This window comes from Balaenoptera musculus, chromosome 5, assembly GCF_009873245.2.
Source record: "Balaenoptera musculus isolate JJ_BM4_2016_0621 chromosome 5, mBalMus1.pri.v3, whole genome shotgun sequence".
NCBI lineage: Eukaryota > Metazoa > Chordata > Mammalia > Artiodactyla > Balaenopteridae > Balaenoptera > Balaenoptera musculus.
The window spans coordinates 93,043,143-93,061,931 of record NC_045789.1 but is presented as its reverse complement, the minus strand read 5'-3'; the positions used below and the strand labels follow the sequence as shown (position 1 = coordinate 93,061,931).

Genomic DNA, 18,789 nt, shown 5'->3' with positions numbered 1-18,789 from the left:
TTGTTTGTGTTTTTGTTTCCTTACTAGCATGAAAGTGAAATTACTAAGGTTATATTTTTAATGAAGAGGTTCACTTTAATGTTCTGTACCTTTGAACTGTATGCATTTGATTTAATAAGCATACCTATAAATTCTATAAATCTTATTTTGATGATGACTCTGACGGCTATGGGGAAGATTAATTGAATGGAAGATGTGGAGAGAGCAGATAGGAGGCAAGTTAGTGATGCAGGAGAGAGATGATTGCATCTCGGCCTGGAAGGATGGCTCTTGGAATGAAGAAAAGTAGATAATTTTAGAATCTTTAGAAGAGACAATTTGTAAAACTTGGCAGTTGATGGATAGGAAAAGAGATGAGTGTACTATGGTTCCCGTATTTCTGGTTTGAGTGTATGAGGTGTGGAATATAGGACGAGGTACAGGTTTGGATATAGGGAAGTTTATAAGTTTAGCATTAAAGTTGTATTTTTTTCTTTTCGAATTAGGTCTGGACTACTGTGGAGCAAATGCAATGTTGAGATGAGTATATGGTCTGGAGTGCAGAGGAAAGCTCTCAACTGCAATATAAATCTACAAGTCATAGACATAGAGATGGAAATTGAAGATATGGAAGTAAATCATGTTATAATGGAGGAAATAATATAGAATAACAAAGAGGAGCACCTGGGAGCAGCTAGAGCCTGAAAAAAAGCCAGCATTTAATGATCAGTTAAAGAAGGAGGAACTACTTAAGAAAGGAAGCTAGAGAAAAAAATGGGAATGTGGTACCTTAGATATCTAGGAAAGAGAGTTTTGAAAAAGGAGGGAATAGACCCACAGGGTAGAATAATGTTAGGTTAAATAAAATGAGAGCTAAGAGTGTTTCACTAGGTTTAGTAAAGTGGATATTGAGGCCAAAACAACTGTAATGAGAACACATTAGGTACGGTAGTGAGAGTGGAAGAAATATTAGAATAAGCAGGAAGTGAGGACATAAAGGGTAAATGTCTTGTTGGATATTTGACTTTGGAAAAAAAGAGCAAATCTGATTGTCCAGAAGAGGAAATGGAATTGAGAGAGCATTTATTTGTTTTTGTTTTTGTTGTAAGAAGGGAAGTAAGATTTGCCCACTTAGGGCAGGAGTCAGTATGGAGAGAATGACTAAAGATAGGGAAGAAAGTTTGTAATAGACATCTCCAGGGTCCTGGGAAGGTAAGAGGGATGCAGAACACAGAAGGAAAGGAAAAGGTGCCATGCAGAAGCAGGTTGGTTCATAGATTCAGATGTTGGACATAAAGGGAGTTTCTGTTTAACACCTCTCCATTTCCTTGGTGAATAGAAGGCAGTAGCTTCCATAAAGTGTGAGGAAGGCCAGTAGAGTGGGGACCAGGGGTTGGAGAACAGTTGAGATTTTCAGAACAGGAGAACGAGAGAATGAGAGCTGACCAAACACGTGGATTGCCATGTGCTGGTAAATTCTTCTCAAAGGTGGTGACCATATATTTTATATGGATGTTAGCCAACTCTGAGATTGTTCCATGAGCACTCAGCAACTAAGATGCATGTACAGAGAAGATGGGCAGTTGGATTCATTCAGGGTTGGGGATTTTAGGGCAGGTGCAATAAAAGCCCCAAAACACAAGTGAGCTTAGGTTATTGGTGAGGATATGGCTGCAAAGATGAACCACTGAATCCAAGCTGGATGGGCTTCATTTTTGTCATCATTATCTTCATCCATTATCATCTTCTGAATAAGGATGGAATTGAAGTCAGAAATGCCTGAAAAAAAGGAAGAAAGTAGACAGAGTGGTTGGTAAAGGATGAAGGATTCTCCCATCTCATCATGCCTCTATCACCACAAAGACACTGTGTTGAAAGAACATTGTCTCTCCATCCAGTTCTTGGGAAGAACTCTAGTTAATTGTGTTGGTCAGAGCTAGACATCTGTTGGAACAAGTTTTTCTGGCAAGCCAGAACTTTGTACCTCAAAAGCCAGAGCCAATCTGGCTGATTCCTTTGTGACCACCTGCTTTCTGGCTTTCTCCTCCATTTGCTTGCCCTGCTGTTGGGTAAATGCTCTCACACATCATGTTTCTGGGGGAGGGGCAGAGCTGAAAAGGAATGCACGTCAGCTCGGAAGACCTTCTCTCTGCCTGCTGACTCTAACCCATTCCATCCAGCAGACCTGCGCCCTCATCCATGCGGCTGGAGGTGTGGGTTCCCTTCACAGCCAGTTCTGTGATATCTCTGCAGGCGTACCTGGGGGCGCTGTTCCAAGATCTAGATTAGAGTGGAAGGTAAAAGATCCCTTTTAGCCTCAAGCCTAAACTTTGTTCTCCCATCTGATATAATGGAGAGGTTATGAATGGAGTTTTGTTGTCTGCATTTGATCTCTAACTGTGGGTCTTTGACCAGGTTATTTAAGCTCCCGATTTTTCATCTAAAAGTGGAACACTAATAATACCCATCTCACAGGTTGGTAATGAAGACAGAACAAGTTAATGCATGTAAAACACTTATCCAATGCCTAAAGTATCATATTTAATAAATATTAGTTTTAAAAAATGAATTATTTTGCCAGTGGGCTCTTAATGTTATTTTAGAAGGTGCTTAGTTTTTTTTTTTTTTGGATTAAAACAACACAAGTTTATTATCTTTCAGTGTTGGAGGTCAGGGGTCTGGTATGGTTCTCAATGGACTGAGATCAAGTTGTTGGCAGGGCTATGTTCCTTTTGGAGGCTCTTGGGGAGAATCCATTCCCATGCCTTTTCTGGTTTCTAGAAGCCACCTTGTGTTCCTTGGCTTGTGGCCCCTTTCTGGCTTCAAAGCCAGAAAGGTAGCATCTTCCAGTCTCTCTCTGACTCTGACTCTCCTGCTTTCTTCTTGTGATTACATTGGGCCCACCAGGATAATCTCCCCATCTCAAGATTCTTAATTTAATTCTTTTGCGAAGCCCATTTTGCCACTTAAGGTGACATTCTATAGAATGTGGACATCTTTGGAGGGCCAATATTCTGCCTACCACTGGAGGCTACTGCAAAAATCCAGGCAAGAGATGATGGTGAACTGAGTCAGAGTGACAGCAGTGAAGATGGTGAGAAGTGGTGGGGTTCTGGATATATTTTGAGGGTAGAGCCAACAGGATATTCTGAGATTGGACGTGGATCTTTCTTTTCCAGTGGAGGGGGACTTCCAGTCTACCTCTGTGTTGGGCCTGGACCTGGGTGAGGGTGTGGGTTTCTCTGGCATGAGGACCAAGGAGTCGCAAGTCCATTACTGGAACCTATGTGGCCCCCTAGGGCCTGGTGCCTGTTGCATGGCCTGCACGTGCTCAGTTGAATGGGTATGAAGTCGGTCTTATAACCCGCCATTAGCTCAAGTGCAGGGGCCCTCCAGGGCACAGTCTCTCCCCACTCCCCACTGTACAGGTTCTGCTGGGCCTGACCTACCCCTATTGCTAACTTTGGCCTGTTCCCCGGGAAGGTCACACTTGCTCCCAGGTCCGTCACACGTCCTTTATTTATGTGTTTGTTTATGTGTGAAACCGAGTCCCCCTAAAACCGAGTTCCCTTACTGAGTTTATGATTAATCTCTCTATCCAAAACTTTATTCCCTTGCTTGTCTCCTCTAACCTCAATCCCTTTCTTGTCCCCTCTGGCCTCAAATCCTATGCTAACTGAACACTTATCAACCAGAGTCGGCTATTGTTGATAACATCATCAATGTATTAAAATTGCTACATCATCATTACATTGTACTACATCATCATTAACTTACAAGCTCAGGTTGTTTCTCCAGGGCAAGATGAGCCCACAGATCCCCAAGCCATGGACTACCTGGACAGAGAATTATAAAAAGGAGACATCCTGATTCCTGAAACCATGATTAAGAAATGTCACAAGAAAATGATTAATCCTAGTTCCTTTGTTCTTCCCCCTTAAAACATTCCTAACTCAAAGACCAAGATGAAGTGGATCTGAGACTTGTCTCCCACTCCTTTGCTTGATGCCCTGCAAATAAATCCTTACTTTGCCGCAAATGCCCGCTGTCAGAGTTCGGCTTTCTGCACCACGGGCACATGAGCTCTTGCTTGGTTATATGTGTATCTCTCTGTCCAGAATGTGCTTAGATTTATTTTTAACTTAAAAAAAATTTTATTTTATAATGGTTTACTCTTTTGTCATTTGATTGGTGATCTTAGAGTACGTACCTCATTTTTACTCTGGAGGGAAAGAGGGAGAAGTGGGAAGCTGGGGAACGCTGAGTCCTGAACGACAGAGAAACAACAGAGCTCCTGGAGGTAACTGAGAGGATAAAAGGGAGAAACAGGAAGATGGGCCTTGAAGGATGGGTACCATAAATAAATAAAATGCTTAGACTTACATGGCTGGGAAGATGTGGAACCTAAAATTCAAATCAGAGACTCATAAGGCTCCCAAGGCTTAAATCTGCCCCCAACACTATTACCAAGTTGTTTGCACTACACCTAAGAAAACTGAGTAACAGTTATTGCTTAAGTCAGAAGTGAAAACTAGAGTTAAATTATCTGTGTAAAACTTGAATTATTTGTTGTATATGTAATGTATCACAATATAACTAGCTATATTTATTAGTTGGAATAAGAGCAAAGATATGAAAACAATACTAATTCTGTTGCTCATTTAAAAACTCGTACTGAAATATTTCATACTTATTCATTGGTTTTTATTGTTGTTATATAGTACGTTTTTAGTTATCGGTATTCAGTTTATACACTGAGTATGTACTACATATCTAATAAAGAAATAAAAGTAAGTTAGCATTATTGTTATAGTGAGGAAAAAACTATCTGTTTACAGTTAATAATATGGTGGTTAGTTTTAGCAAATTCATTGCCCACCTGATTACTTTCACCTCATACTTCCATACTTTCTACCCTACACATTTCATCTTGAGCATCCATTCAGCACATGCTGGTTTATCCATTACTGGGTTAATATACCTCAAGTGCAAGTAGGATTCTGGAACTGAGAGGTTGAAGGTTTACTCAACCAATCGTCAATAAATACCATTTCTCATCACAGTTCCTCAGTTCTTTTAGGTAAAATAAGGACAGTAGCACTGATCCATTTTCACAGTCTTGATAAAAAAAAATTAAACGCCTACATGAAAAGATGTTAGTATGTTTTTTAAATAAAGATTTAAATGTGGAAAAATTGTAAGAGAACATAAAGTTAAAACCTGGTGAAGGATTTGACTTAGAGATACTTTTTTTTAGTTTTAAAACAACAAAATACTGAGATACTGAAAAAGGTAATGCAAGTAGAACTACTCTGTAAGCTCTAGTCTATAAATGTAAGATGATATTGATATTACAAAAATATTCATTCATATAAAATTCCCAAATTTCTTAAGAGACGTATCTACGTTATTTTAATTATAATAATGTATTTAATAATTGTTCACACTAAATTCCATTTAATTCTAAAATATGTTGTTTTGTACACATATACATTTTTTAAATAGTTGAACTTGTTAAATTGAAGGCTAGCTATATTTTATCTTTGGGAGTTAAACAATATACATCTGGAAAACTGGGGAAACCACAGTAATTTAAAATATTGCTATTCTGTGCCATTTTTGCTTAAGTTGATTCAGGAAATACAAGTAAGTGCCACTTAATGAAAAATATGTATAAATGATTAAGTATATTAATGTAGATATGCAATGATACAATAATGCTCCTATTTTGACTTAACATGAATATTTGCTTTGTATCATATATTAAAATACCATTGGCAAACCACTCAACAATTTCCAGGAGTTTCCACTGGAGACAGTGTTCCAAGAGGCCATTGAGCTTTGCATTTTTGAACCTTTGCTGTTGGGGCATTGGTTTCTGGATCGCTCCTCTGTCTACATGATGAGCTAATTGGCCTAGCAGGACTCCCTTTAGAATAGCGGCTTCTGCTTAGTTAATCAGGAGTACAATTTGTTGTTTCATTTCCTCTTCTAGTCCCATTGGGGAAATTGAATTGTAAAAAGACTGCCTACTGGGAACATTCAGTACTCGTGACTGAATAAGTAACTTTATTTATCTATTTATTTCTATGGTACTGTCTTAATTAGCAAAGAAAGAAGGACTTTATTAGGTAAGAGAGTGCTGTGGTTTTGATACAGATAGGTGCTGTTAGCAAAGCATTCGTTTCACAAAGCCTTCTCAAAGTCAGGGTGTTTTGCAGATACAAAGCTTATATGAAATTTTAATTTGCAGTGCTAGAGCTGTTTGCCATTTTGGTAAGTGTTAGTCATCCAATGCAGAAGTTGAAGACAAGTCAATGATGTTGTTTAAAAAAAAAAAGAAACCACAGTTGTGAAGTTTAGAAGATTTATTCTTTGGAGCACACAAACTTTAATTTTTCTCCAATAAAGATTGTTTGTCCATAACAGTGTCCAAATGTGGGCTTGAACAGTGTATCCTTAAGTTTTAAAAGCTTCACAATTTGTCAGTTGCACCATTATTTATTGCTGTATCCACTCTTAGGCAAAAACAGGGTTTATGAGACCTAAACATCATGATGAACAAAGTCGGATAATATATTTTACATCTTTTTCTTTTAGAATTGAGGACTAGTTTCTACTGTACCTTATCAAACTCTTAAGTGTAATAAGGAAATTTCCTAAGATATGATTTAAATATCTTCTAAATTAAAACCTCAGATGTTTTCTAGAACCCCAGTTTAATAACTGCTTATCCTGAGAGTAGAGGCAGAATAGTGTAATGATTAGAGAGACTCTGGCTCTAGAACTAGGCAGCCTTGATCCCGGTCACTGCTCTGTCGCTGACTAGCTTTGTGACCCTGGGCAAACAACTGAATTCTCTGAATCACATAAGGTTAACTTAATAGGGAGAGTGAGAGTTAATGCAAGGCAAGCTCTTCGAAGAGCTCTTGGCAGAGTGCCTACCACATAAGAATTGCTCGGTGGGTGTTAGCAGTTACTTTATATATTTCTTGATAATCTAGCACAAACCTGGTGCCAGTCATGTGCGCAATAAAGAATTCATAAATGCATTATTTAATGAGTGAATGGACAAGAGGAAGTGTTGTCCATAAAACTTAGAATCATTATAAATCCGTCTCTGCCCTATACTTTTAAACAAAACAGCACATTTCTCTGTAGTTATAAAATTACAGCCAAATGTGGGAAAGGTTCAGAAGAACTTAAAATCTATATTTAGATAATAGATCCTTATTATCCCCAAGCCATTACTATAGTCTCTCAAAATTTTGAACATTAATTTGTAACATTCTATGAGTCTGGATGACTAGAGATAGAATTTAAAAATTCATCTTAATAAAATACCGTGAAAAACTTGCAAAGATTTTTCAAAAATATGCCTTATAACCCTTATAAAGAAGAGCTTGTTTGTATACGGTTCCCTGATGTCTGAATTGAACAGGTAAGGGGAGGGGACTGGGGGAGTCACTTCATGGACTGAGTTCCTCATGTTCTTTGCCAGATATGATGAATATTCAAAAACAAAACAAAAATAACTAAGTCATTGTTCCTACTCCTAAGGAAGGTGTAATCAATCTACTTGTGTAGATAGTTGTAACACATGATAAATCGAATTATATATATTTGTATATATACTATTATTTTATATACGTATGATATATGTAACAGGTAGTATATATATATATTATACACACACATACATATATATGTGTAAATTCAAGTACTTAGTAATAAAGTTATTATTACTAATAAAGTAATACAGTAATTATTACTTTATTACTAGTAAAGTAGTACAGTATCATTGCTCTATTACTAATAAAGTAATAAAGTATCATTACTCCAAGTCTGTGTTCTAGGAGTTTGAGAAAGTAAGGAAATTTCCTTCTACTACTAAGAATGTTCTGCTTCCCTTTGAAACAGATTTATGTGGAACTGCTGAAGTAAGGGAATCATCTTAATCATTTTTTAGAACTCTCAGAAAGTTCTGAAGTCTAGGAAAAAGGTGAAAATATAAAACTTTCATTATGGGAGTTATTTTGTACTATACGAAGAAATATGAGTAAGATAGAGACATCATTGTTAATGATATGTGTACTTTTATTTTGCAATCACAGTAATTTATGGTAGTGTTGGAGGTTTTTTTTCCCCCATGATTGTTCCCATGTGTGGGAATGCAAAGAAGCATGCCTGGCATATTATTTTCATCATACTTGTCTATCTGTCTGTTCGGGCTTTCTTCACTCTTTTTTAATTAATCTGTGATTATCAACAAGAAAACACTGAGACTACTGTTATTAAATTCAGCACAAATGGAAGATGGTATTGATGTACTAAGTAGTACGTGGTGGCCATAATCAAACTTTCCATGTGATTTCCATTTGGAAAACAACAATTTAGCAAGTTAATTCCTGCCTTTAGTTAATTCTTAAAAATCGGTCTCCATTTGGGCTCTCTGTTATAAAGGAATATGTTATTGTTTACTCTCAGTGTATGAATAGTAAAATAATTCAGAAAGTATGTTTTCATATGATAGAAGTGTGATTATCTTGGCAAATATTACAACAACAATAATGTTCACAGATACTTAATTTGCTGTTCTTGGTGCTCTTGCAGCTAGTTGGGCCATGTGACTAGATCTGGACAATAGCGTGTGATGTGTGTCACTTCTGGATTGACTCAGCCCTTGTGTGATAGTGTAGTCTTTCTTCACTTGCCATAAGGAAATGATAGTCTTTTCAATACATAGTCCTAGGTTAACTAGGTTTACAAAGAAAAACAACTGTATCTTATCTCAGATATACACACACATTAATTTCAGGTAGATTGAAGGTTGAAATAGGAAATGCCCAACAATAATATTTCTTGAAAATGTCATAGAATATTCTCAAAATCTTTGGTTAGGCACATTTTTAAAAAATGAGACACATAAAGCACAAACCTTAAATGAAAAGAATGAGAATTTGAACTCTATTAAAATTTTAAAAACTTTTATCAGAGACACCACTTCATAAATAAGAATAGAGGAGTATTTGTAATATATGTAAATGTAGCCACAAAAGGATTCTTATACAAATTATAATTATATTTTAAACTTCTATAAATCAATAAGAAAGAGCAGATAACCCAAGAAAACAAAAGAGAGTCAGACAAATATCATATTATTATCGCTTATATGAGGAATCTAAAAAAAAGTGATGCAAGTGAACTTACTTACAAAACAGAAACAGACTCACAGACTTAGAGAACGACTTTATGGTTACCAGGGGGGAAGGGTGGAGGGAGGGATAGATTGGGAGGCTGGGATTGACATGTACACACTGCTATATTTAAAATAGATAACCAACAAGGACCTACTGTATAGCACAGGGAACTCTGCTCAAAATTCTTTAATAACCTAAATGGGAAAAAGAATAGATACATGTATATGTATAACTGAATCACTTTGCTGTACACCTGAAACTAACACAACATTGTTAATCAACTATACTTCAATAGAAAATAAAAATCTAAAAAAAGAAAGGGGGACAAAAGTCTTGGACAGGCGCTTCAAAATTAGAATATGCAAATGGACAGTAAACACATTAAAAGATGTCTAACATCATTATTTATTAGGACAATGCTAATTAAAGCCACAGTAAGACACCATTACTTACCCATTAATACAGGCATTAGAAACAAAAAACAAAAAACTGCTAACACCGAGTGCTGACAAGGACTGTAGACCTACTGAAACTCTCAAAAATTGCCATTTGGGGTGTAAATCGGCATAACCTGTTTAGAAAACTGTTTTGTAATATCCGCTAAAACTGAACTTACTCATTCCTTATGGTCCAACAATTACTTACTCATTCCTTATGGTCTAACAATTCCACTTCTAGGTAGATGCTCAACAGAAATATGTAGATTTGTATTTTAAAAGATGTGTTCCAGAATATTCATAACAGCAGTATTATTAAAACCTCCAGTGGAAACAATCTAAATTTTCATCAACAATGGGACATAAAAAATAAATTGGAGAATATTCAGACTTTGGGTATGAGTACAGTATGCGATGAAAATAAACTATGGCTACACACAGCAACACAGACTCTTACAAACATAATGCTGAGAAAAAAATGCCAGGTGAATAAGGTACAGACTGCATGATTTCTTGTCCATAAATCTTATTTATATAAAGTCTAAAAATAGACAAAACTAATCTGCTATAGTAAGAATCAAAATTGTGCTTTCCTTTAGGGAACTAAATGAGAAGAGTCATGGGGAAGGGATTTACTGGTAGTGTTTTGTTTCCTTGCTGTTCTTACATGGGTGTGTTTATTTTGTTAAACTTCATCAAGCTGTGTTCTTAGGACTTGTGCACTTTTAGTTATATATGTTATATTGCTAAAAAATTCAGCACTGAATCTGTAAGCAACTTATTACAAAAAGGCTACATTGATAATTACACTAGAAGCATCTCCTCTCCTCTCAAATCAGCCAAATCTTATTACTTTTAAAGTCAGACTTTTGTGCGGTCTAACTTTGGTTCACATGTGCACTGCTCATATTCCCAGGATGCCGCTGTCTCTAAACATACAGGATTACTGCCCTGAGATTTTCAAAAGGATGCAACGTTTTACAAAAATGTTAGCAGCTTGTTTTGTGATGAGAAAGGATTTTTAAGCACAGACTGTTAGACTGTCTTCCAGATACTGAAATTTAATTCCCCAGTGCCTGCTCTTCCCCTTTAATAGTTATTTTAGGTTGGGGTTTTGTCTTTAGGGAAAACAAATGAAGGGACCGGTATGGAAGAAAATCAATGGACATACATACTTACATATGGTAACAAAATCACCAGTAGTGTAATCTGGGTCAAAATATGTTTTTCAAGCTGTGAAGAACAAAACTGGACTAAAAACTATCTAGAAATGTCTGCCTCTTGTTATTTCTTTTTGGTTTTAACCAAATAATGTCTACCCTTTCACTGGCCCTGCCATCCCCTCAACTATTCTAATTCAGCATTCCTGGTTGGCAGGCAGTAGTGGAGAACTTGACTTCAGAATCTCAACAGCTTAGTCCCAAACAAGCCAGCAAAACATTAGGACTCTCAGTTGGCAGGAGCATGAAAGTATCTTCAGAAGGCCAAGTGATGTCATGTGAAATTTCTGTTTGTCCACCTTATTTGAGCAAAGCTCAGTGGGCATGATTTCAGCAGAATATGAGGTGCCCCTTATTCTCAAGCATTTGACTGAGTTCTGTATATGGACATAGCTGGGAAAAACTAAATATTTCTTTGCAAAGTTCAAGCTCCTACATATCCAATGAAAAATTAGCATAGTGGAGAAGAGCCAAACACCAAAGATTATATCTACTGCACTGTGAAAGGCCTGTTCTGTGGTCAGAAGCAAAAGCAAAACAAAGCACTTTGATTGGCAGTGCTTATGATGGACAAGTCTTTTCAGACAGATGCTGAGATGGGGCTACAGATAAAGAAAAGCAGAGGAAATCTGAGAATGGTGGTGATCAGCAATTGTTCCTTATCTCCACCTGCATCAAAACAGTCTGTGATGTTAGCATTTTTTTAAAACTCATTTGTTCAACAAAGGCTTGTTAAACAGCTTTTCAATCTCAGTGATTAGCTTGGGATGCAGTATTCATATGACATGGCACCTAGCTTAAGGGGCTGACAGACAAATTATAGGAGAAATAAGTTGGATAGAAACAAGTTATTACACTATAATGTAATAAAAAGAAATATACAAAAATAGAGTCAATCCACCAGGAGAATGTAATCCCCAACTCCAAGCTCATGCATGACAGAAACCCTTTTCAGGCCTCAATTTTGTATTACTTCCTCTGTTTGAACTTCAGGACTTTTACACATCCAGTTTTTTATTCTAGGGCAGAATGTGTGAGACCAGCTCCCTTCTCTACTATTTATGCTCAGATCGTAGCTTAAGCATCGCTTTGCCCCAAAGCTGACCCTGATTCCCTTTTCCCCTACAGGGTAAAATTTCAGTTTGCTGACACTGCTCTGTGCTCAGCCAACCTCCCTTTTGTTCATGATATTGCACTTGACTTTTACCATCTTTCTAGTCCTACCAGATTATAAATTCCTTTAGGAGCAAGGCCATTCCTATTTCATTCAGTGTGGAAACCCAGCTTCTGACTCTGGAACTTAATTTATACTCATTGAATCAATAGTAAGTGAGCCTCAGTCTGAGAAGCCTAGGGGACACGATGACACGGTCTACCTGGTAGAACCACAGAAACATCGGAAAAAAACAGAGCTTGTATCGCTGTAGCTCATGGCATTGTTCTAAGTGACAGTTTTCTTATATAGCTTTTTTGTGTCCTACACAATACCTAATGGAGAAAGAATATTATCCACGTGTAAACTTTGAGCTCCTGGGGTTTCTTAAACTTGGTCTGTGTCGCATTGGAAAAATCAGATAAAATGTGTTGACCCTCTTCCATTCCCACCTTTCAAACGCACCTGTGCTCATACATGTTTGTATATAATTCCTAGGATCCCATGGATCTGTCGAAGCCCATTGAGACCTCAGCTTGTAACCTGATGTTTTGGAGCATCGTCTTTCTCATTTCTGTGTGCCCAAGTATAGCTTGTGGATTCAGTGGACTCAGCTTCCCTACACTCTTCATTAATTAGCAACATTAGCAGGCAGCACTTATTATGCATCCGGCATATTGTGAGATATGCACCCACTTGTGAGATAGGTCAGCTTATCTTCTTCAGTATGTAGGTGAGGACACTGCATTAGAGAGGTTACATAACTTGGCTAAAGCTTCACAACTTGTAAGGGGTGGAGTTGGAATTCAAAGCCAGGCAGTCTGGCTCCTGGGTGCTGCTCACCTCCAACGTTCCATACTGATTCTCTAGAATCTTGGTGCATTGCATCCTCTCAGCGTCTTACCAGGAAGTAAGAATGCTTATACCCATTTTATAGTCCAAGAAACTTAAGTGCAGCATGGTAGAATAAATGATTTTAGGTCATTTACCTATTAGATTGTGGTAGGTCTTGCATATGAACCCAGATGGATCTTACTCCAAAAACCATGGCCTTTACACGACACCTGACTTGAAAGCATCTGGCACATGGTAGGTCTTTTCAGGGGAAAGGACAAAGATGGGAAAATGCCAGTGTAGGGTTGTTTGAGCCACTGTGTTTTAAGCTGTTTGGTTTTGGTATATTGTGTTGAGACAAAGAATTAGAAAGTTCTCTAATATGTGGACTTGTAAACTTGTGCAAGAAAGTTGGGAAGGGAGGGCAGAGCCAAAGAGGAGAGCATGAGAGGGCAGAGCTACCCTACTTCAAAATGAGAGTTATGAAAAGCCGTCATTAATGATCTCTCATTTTATATTATTTTGGATGTGAGCTTGGGAAGATAATATTTTCAGAGTTATTTTGACTCAGGTTCAATTATTTTTCTCATGGTAAAATATTTGTATACACACACACGTATATGTATTTATATATGCATATATATTCATTTATATTTAACTCTTCAAAGGTGATCATTATTCAGCTTAGATTCCTTGGTTAATAAAAATTAATAAGTGCACATTTTGTGTTTAACAAATTTACTCACTTTGAGTCTTCTATTATACGTTAGATTTTTTTCTACGGCTGAATAAAACACAATTAATATAGGATTAATTTATGCTCTTAGCCCATTAGATGTAATTTAATATAAATTAATCATTTTATATAGAGAAAAAATTTTAACAGTATTTCCCTGCATATTATTGTTATTATTAGCCTCAGCTTGTATCAGAGCTATTAACTTAATATAAAAGAAAATCCAAATTAATTTTTTCCCATGCTGTGATAAAATCTTTTACATTTATGCTGTAAACTATCAGAGTAAATAAACAAATACTTTTTGGCTTGCAAGAATCTTTTTATTTCACAGACTTGGGATCTGGTAAGTTGCTTTATTACCAGTGATTTTTTAAATAAATAAATGCTTTTTTTGAGACAGAATTCACATAATGTAAAATTCATGCTTTTAATGCATACAATTCAGTGTTTTTTAGTTTATTCTTAGAGTTGTGCAGTCATCACCACTATCTAATTTTAGAACAGTTTTATCACCCCATAAAGAAACCTTGGACTCACTCCCCATTCTTGCTTCCCTCACCTTAGTTGTGTTTGCCCCTAGCAACTGCTAATCTACGTTCTGCATATGAATTTGCCTGTTCTGGACATTTCATATAAATGGAATCATACGAAGTGTGGCCTTTTGTGTCTGGCTTCTTTCACTGAGCATAATGTTTGCAATGTTTAGCCATGTTGTAGCATGTATCAGTACTTATTCCTTTTTGTGTCCAAATAATATTCCATTATATGGACTTACCACATTTTATTTATTCATTTTTTAGTTAATGGGCATTTGAATTGTTTCCAGTTTTTAGCTATTTTTAATAACCTTGCCATGAAGATTTATGAACAAATTTTATGTGGAGATATGTTTTCAATTCTCTTGGATGTATACTTAGGAGTGAAATTGCTGGGTCATATGGTAACTCTATGTTTAGCTTTTAAATTGGGTTATTTGTCTTTTAATTGCTGAGTTGTAAGAGTTCTTTATATACTCTTGCTACAAGCTCCTTATTAGATATTTGATTAGCAAATATGTTCTCCCATTCCATAAGTTGCCTTTTCACTTTTTTGAAGGTGTCTTTTGAAGCATGACACATTTTTAATACTGACAAAGTCCAGTTTGTTTAGCTTTTGTCAATTGTGCTTTTGGTGTCATATCTAAAGCACACTGCCTAATTCAAGGTCACAAAGATTTACTTCTGTCTTTTATTTTAGGATTTCTTTAGTTTTAGGTCTTACATTCAGGTCTGACTTCATTTGAGCTAATTTTTTTTATGTATATGGTGTGAGGTAGAGATGCAGTTTCATTCTCTTGCATGTGGATATTCAGTTGTCCTGGCAACATTGGTTGAAAAGACTATAGTTTTTAATTGTCTTGAGAGCTTGTTGAAAACCAATTGACTATGAATGTAAGGGCTTATTTCTATACAATTATTTATGCTCCTCTGATCTATGTCTATGCCTATGTCGATAACACACAGTGATTACTGTAGTTTGGTAGTAAGTTTTGAAATTGGGAAGTGTGAGTCCTCCAATTTTGTTCTTTATTTTCAAGATTTTTTTTTTATAATTCTGCGTCCCTTGAATTTATGTATGAGTATTAGTAGCAGCTTATCGATTGCTGCAAAAAAAAAAAAAAAAAAAAAAAACCAGCTAGTATTTCAATAGCAATTGTTTTGAAACTATAGGTCAATTTGGAGAGTATCTTCCAATCCATGAACATGGGATTTTTTTTTCATTTATTTATTCCCTTCTAAGTGCTGCTTTAGTTGCATCAAATAAGTTTTGTTTAAGTGTTGTTATTTCATTTCCATTCACCCTAAAATATTTTGTAATTCCCCTTAGTATTTTTCCTTTGAGCCATTGCTATTTAGGAGTATGTTGTTTAATTAACACATATTTGGGAATTTCCCAAATTTGTTATTGATTTCTAATCTCATTCTGTTTTGGTAAGAGAACATACTTATGTATGATTTCAGTGCTTTTAAATGTACTGAGACGTGTTTTAAGGTGTAACATATAGTCTATCCTGGAGAATGTTCCAGGTGCATATAAAATGAATGTGTACTCTACTATATAGCTAAGTGGAATATTCCATACATGTCTGTAATATCTAGTCAGTTTATAGTGTTGTTGAGTCTTTATTTCTTTACTGATCTTCTGTTTAAGTTTTCTATCCATAATTGAAAATTAGGTATTGAAGTCTTCAACTATTATTTATGAATTGTCTATTTCTCCCTTCAATTTTGTCTGGTTTTTTTTTTTTCCCCATGTATTTTGGACCTCTTTGATTTTATCTCACTTGGAGTTTGTTGGAGCTTCTTGGGTGTGTATCATGTTTTCATAAAATTTTGGAATTATCAGCCATTATTTCTTTAAATATTCTTTCTGCCCCCTCTTTTTCTCCCCTCTACCTATTGTAATCCCTTAATGCAGATTTTAGTACATTAGTGGTATTCCACAGGTTGCAGAGACTGATTAATTTTGTCTAAATGTTTTTGTCTTTGAACAACTAACATATTTATGGCATCTGAAGAATCTCTTCTTGATGACCTAGACGAGACGTAACATTCTATTTAAGTATTCTCATATTTTGTGTAATTATGATAATAAAGATAAAATAAAGTGTGGATACTTTCAGGGAAGGAATGTCTACAAGTATACTGTGAGAGAACGAGATATCTCATTTGAGCAAATGAAAAGTCTGTAAATATTTAAAGTGCTAAGAAGTGCAACGACTGGAAGAAGTATTTGATTCTAGGAGTGTTTCAGCTATTATAATAGTAGCAGGTATCATTTTTTGATCACTTACTAAGCTTTAGTCTTTTCAAATATTACCACATTTAATAATTTACATAAGTATAATTATAGAAGCTTTAAGAATAGGTTAAAATCTCTAAAGCAATTTATAAATAAGCCTATTTATCTGAAAGTCCCAAGTTAACTTTATTATAGTTACAACTGTCACTATCTCTTGGTGGAGAGCAGGGTCAATGCACTCTTCCCATGAAGTATGGAAATTTTGAACCTCTGTAGTTCATATGTAGAATGATTCTTTATTTCCATTTTACAGATGAGCAAACTGAAACTCAAAGAGATTAACCATTTTACTCAACACTATCTTTTGTTTTATTTGTATATATCAAAGATAGTTGAAATTAAGTTCAAGAGGGTTGATTATACTTTGTCACCAGTGGTCTTATTCAATTCTTTTCTTCCATTATAGAAACATAGTAGACACTCAGCTAATGAAGATATAGTATTAAAATCAGTCAACTTTTTATTCTATCCTGGACCTGTTGTTTAGGCATGTGTTCTCTGAGTTCTCACTTTATATTTCTAAATCATTAGATAAAGAAAGAAACATGATGTTTATGTATTAAAAATGTAAGTCTTGAATGTATTGTTGTCATTTCTCTGTATTAGTCTGCCAAGGCTACCATAACAGAATACCACAGACTGGGGTGGCTGAAAAAACACAAACTTACTTTCTCACTGTTCTGGAGGCTGGAAGTCCAGGGTAAAGATGTCAGCAGGGGTTGGTTTCTGGTAAGGCCTCTCTCCTTGACTTGCAGACAGCCACCTCTCACTGTATCATCATATAGCCTTTCCTCTATGCATCCATGGGGGGCAGGGGAGAGAGAGAGAGAGACATCTCTCTCATGGAAGACACTTCTCATAAGAAACCAGTCCTATAGGATTAGGGCCCCACCCTATGACTTCACTTAACTTCAGTTACTTCCTTAAAGGCCTTATCACCAAATAAAGTCAAATGAGAGTTAGAGCCTCAACATATGAATGGAGGGGTGCACAATTCAGTGTATAATACTTTCTCCTACGTAATGATTCTGAGATACTGAGGAAAATGTTTTTTGAAAATATCTACAAATGGAGAAAAAAATCATATCACCTCCCTCCCCCATTTAACTTTTAAAGTTAAAATTAATATTAAAGTGTTATTTGTTTTAATAATGCTTATTCTGGCATGTGTTTTAAAAGACTATAAATCCCTTTAATTGAGTTGAACACAAGCGTTAAAGCAACTGAGAAATTTTAGAATGAGCAAATTGTTCTGAAAACAATTAGAAAAATATGATTTCTGCTCAGTATGTTTTCCATGCAGCTCTTCATTTAGTTTATATAAGACTTGTTTGGAAAACTTTCTTTGTTCAGTTAAACAAGTTAAGTCTGATCTTGAATGTATCTGATTTGCCTTCAATGTTCTTGCAGCCGCAGAAGCTTCCTCCTGCCAATCATTAAGCTTTTATAGAATCTTTTCTTCACTTAAGTGTGGTAAGTTTGAATATAGCTACATGAGCAAGTGGAAAGAGAATGAAGCCTTGGGTTCAAATCTGGGCTTTCCTTTTTACTGATCAGTGAGACCTTGAACAAATTACTTCATCTTGTCCTTCATTGCCTTGGCTTTGGAATCAGGATAGTAATATCCACCACATGTGGTGAATGTGGAGATTAAGAAAAGATGACATTTATGAGAGCCTGTTGCATTGCTGGACTCATCCTAATTCCCTTCATACCTACTCACTATGTTCTTGTTTGTTGATCTATTTATGTCTTTGTCCTCCTGCTTTGGAGCTAGGCTCCCGCTTCCTCATCTAACTTATTGCCTACCACTCTCATCCTCTGTTAATAACATGAGAGCTGTCTTCTTTCCTGCCCAGCTCACTCCCACTTCAAGACTATATGTGCTTTTCCTTCTATCTTGACTCTTCTTGCTCCAGATTTTTACAGAGCCTCCTTCTTATCCCTTTGGCCTGCACAAAAACTACCTCTTCTAGTGGCCTCAGATTCACTTGTTCTAAGAACACATGGACTTCCCTGGTGGCTCAGTGGTTAAGAATCCACCTGCCAATGCAAGGGACCCGGGTTTGAGCCCTGGTCCAAGAAGATCCCACATGCCGTGGAGCAACTAAGCCCGTGCTCCACAACTACTGAGCCTGCGCTCTAGAGCCCGTGAGCCACAACTACTGATCCCGTGAGCCACAACTACTGAAGCCCGCATGCCTAGAGCCCGTGCTCCGCAACAAGAGAAGCCACGGCAATGAGAAGCCCGTGCACCACAATGAAGAGTAGCCCCCGCTTGCCGCAGCTAGAGAAAGCCCGCGCACAGCAACGAAGACCCAATGCAGCCAAAAAAATAAAACAATAATAATAATAAAAATTAAAAAGAAACCAAAAACACATACCT

General features: G+C 36.4%; 1 protein-coding gene across 4 annotated transcripts in view; it reads left to right on the top strand.

Moving 5' to 3' along the window:
- Positions 1-18,789, top strand: part of SLIT2 (slit guidance ligand 2) — a 379,752-nt gene that overhangs the window by 163,772 nt on the left and 197,191 nt on the right. The gene's annotated exons all lie outside the window — the stretch shown is intronic.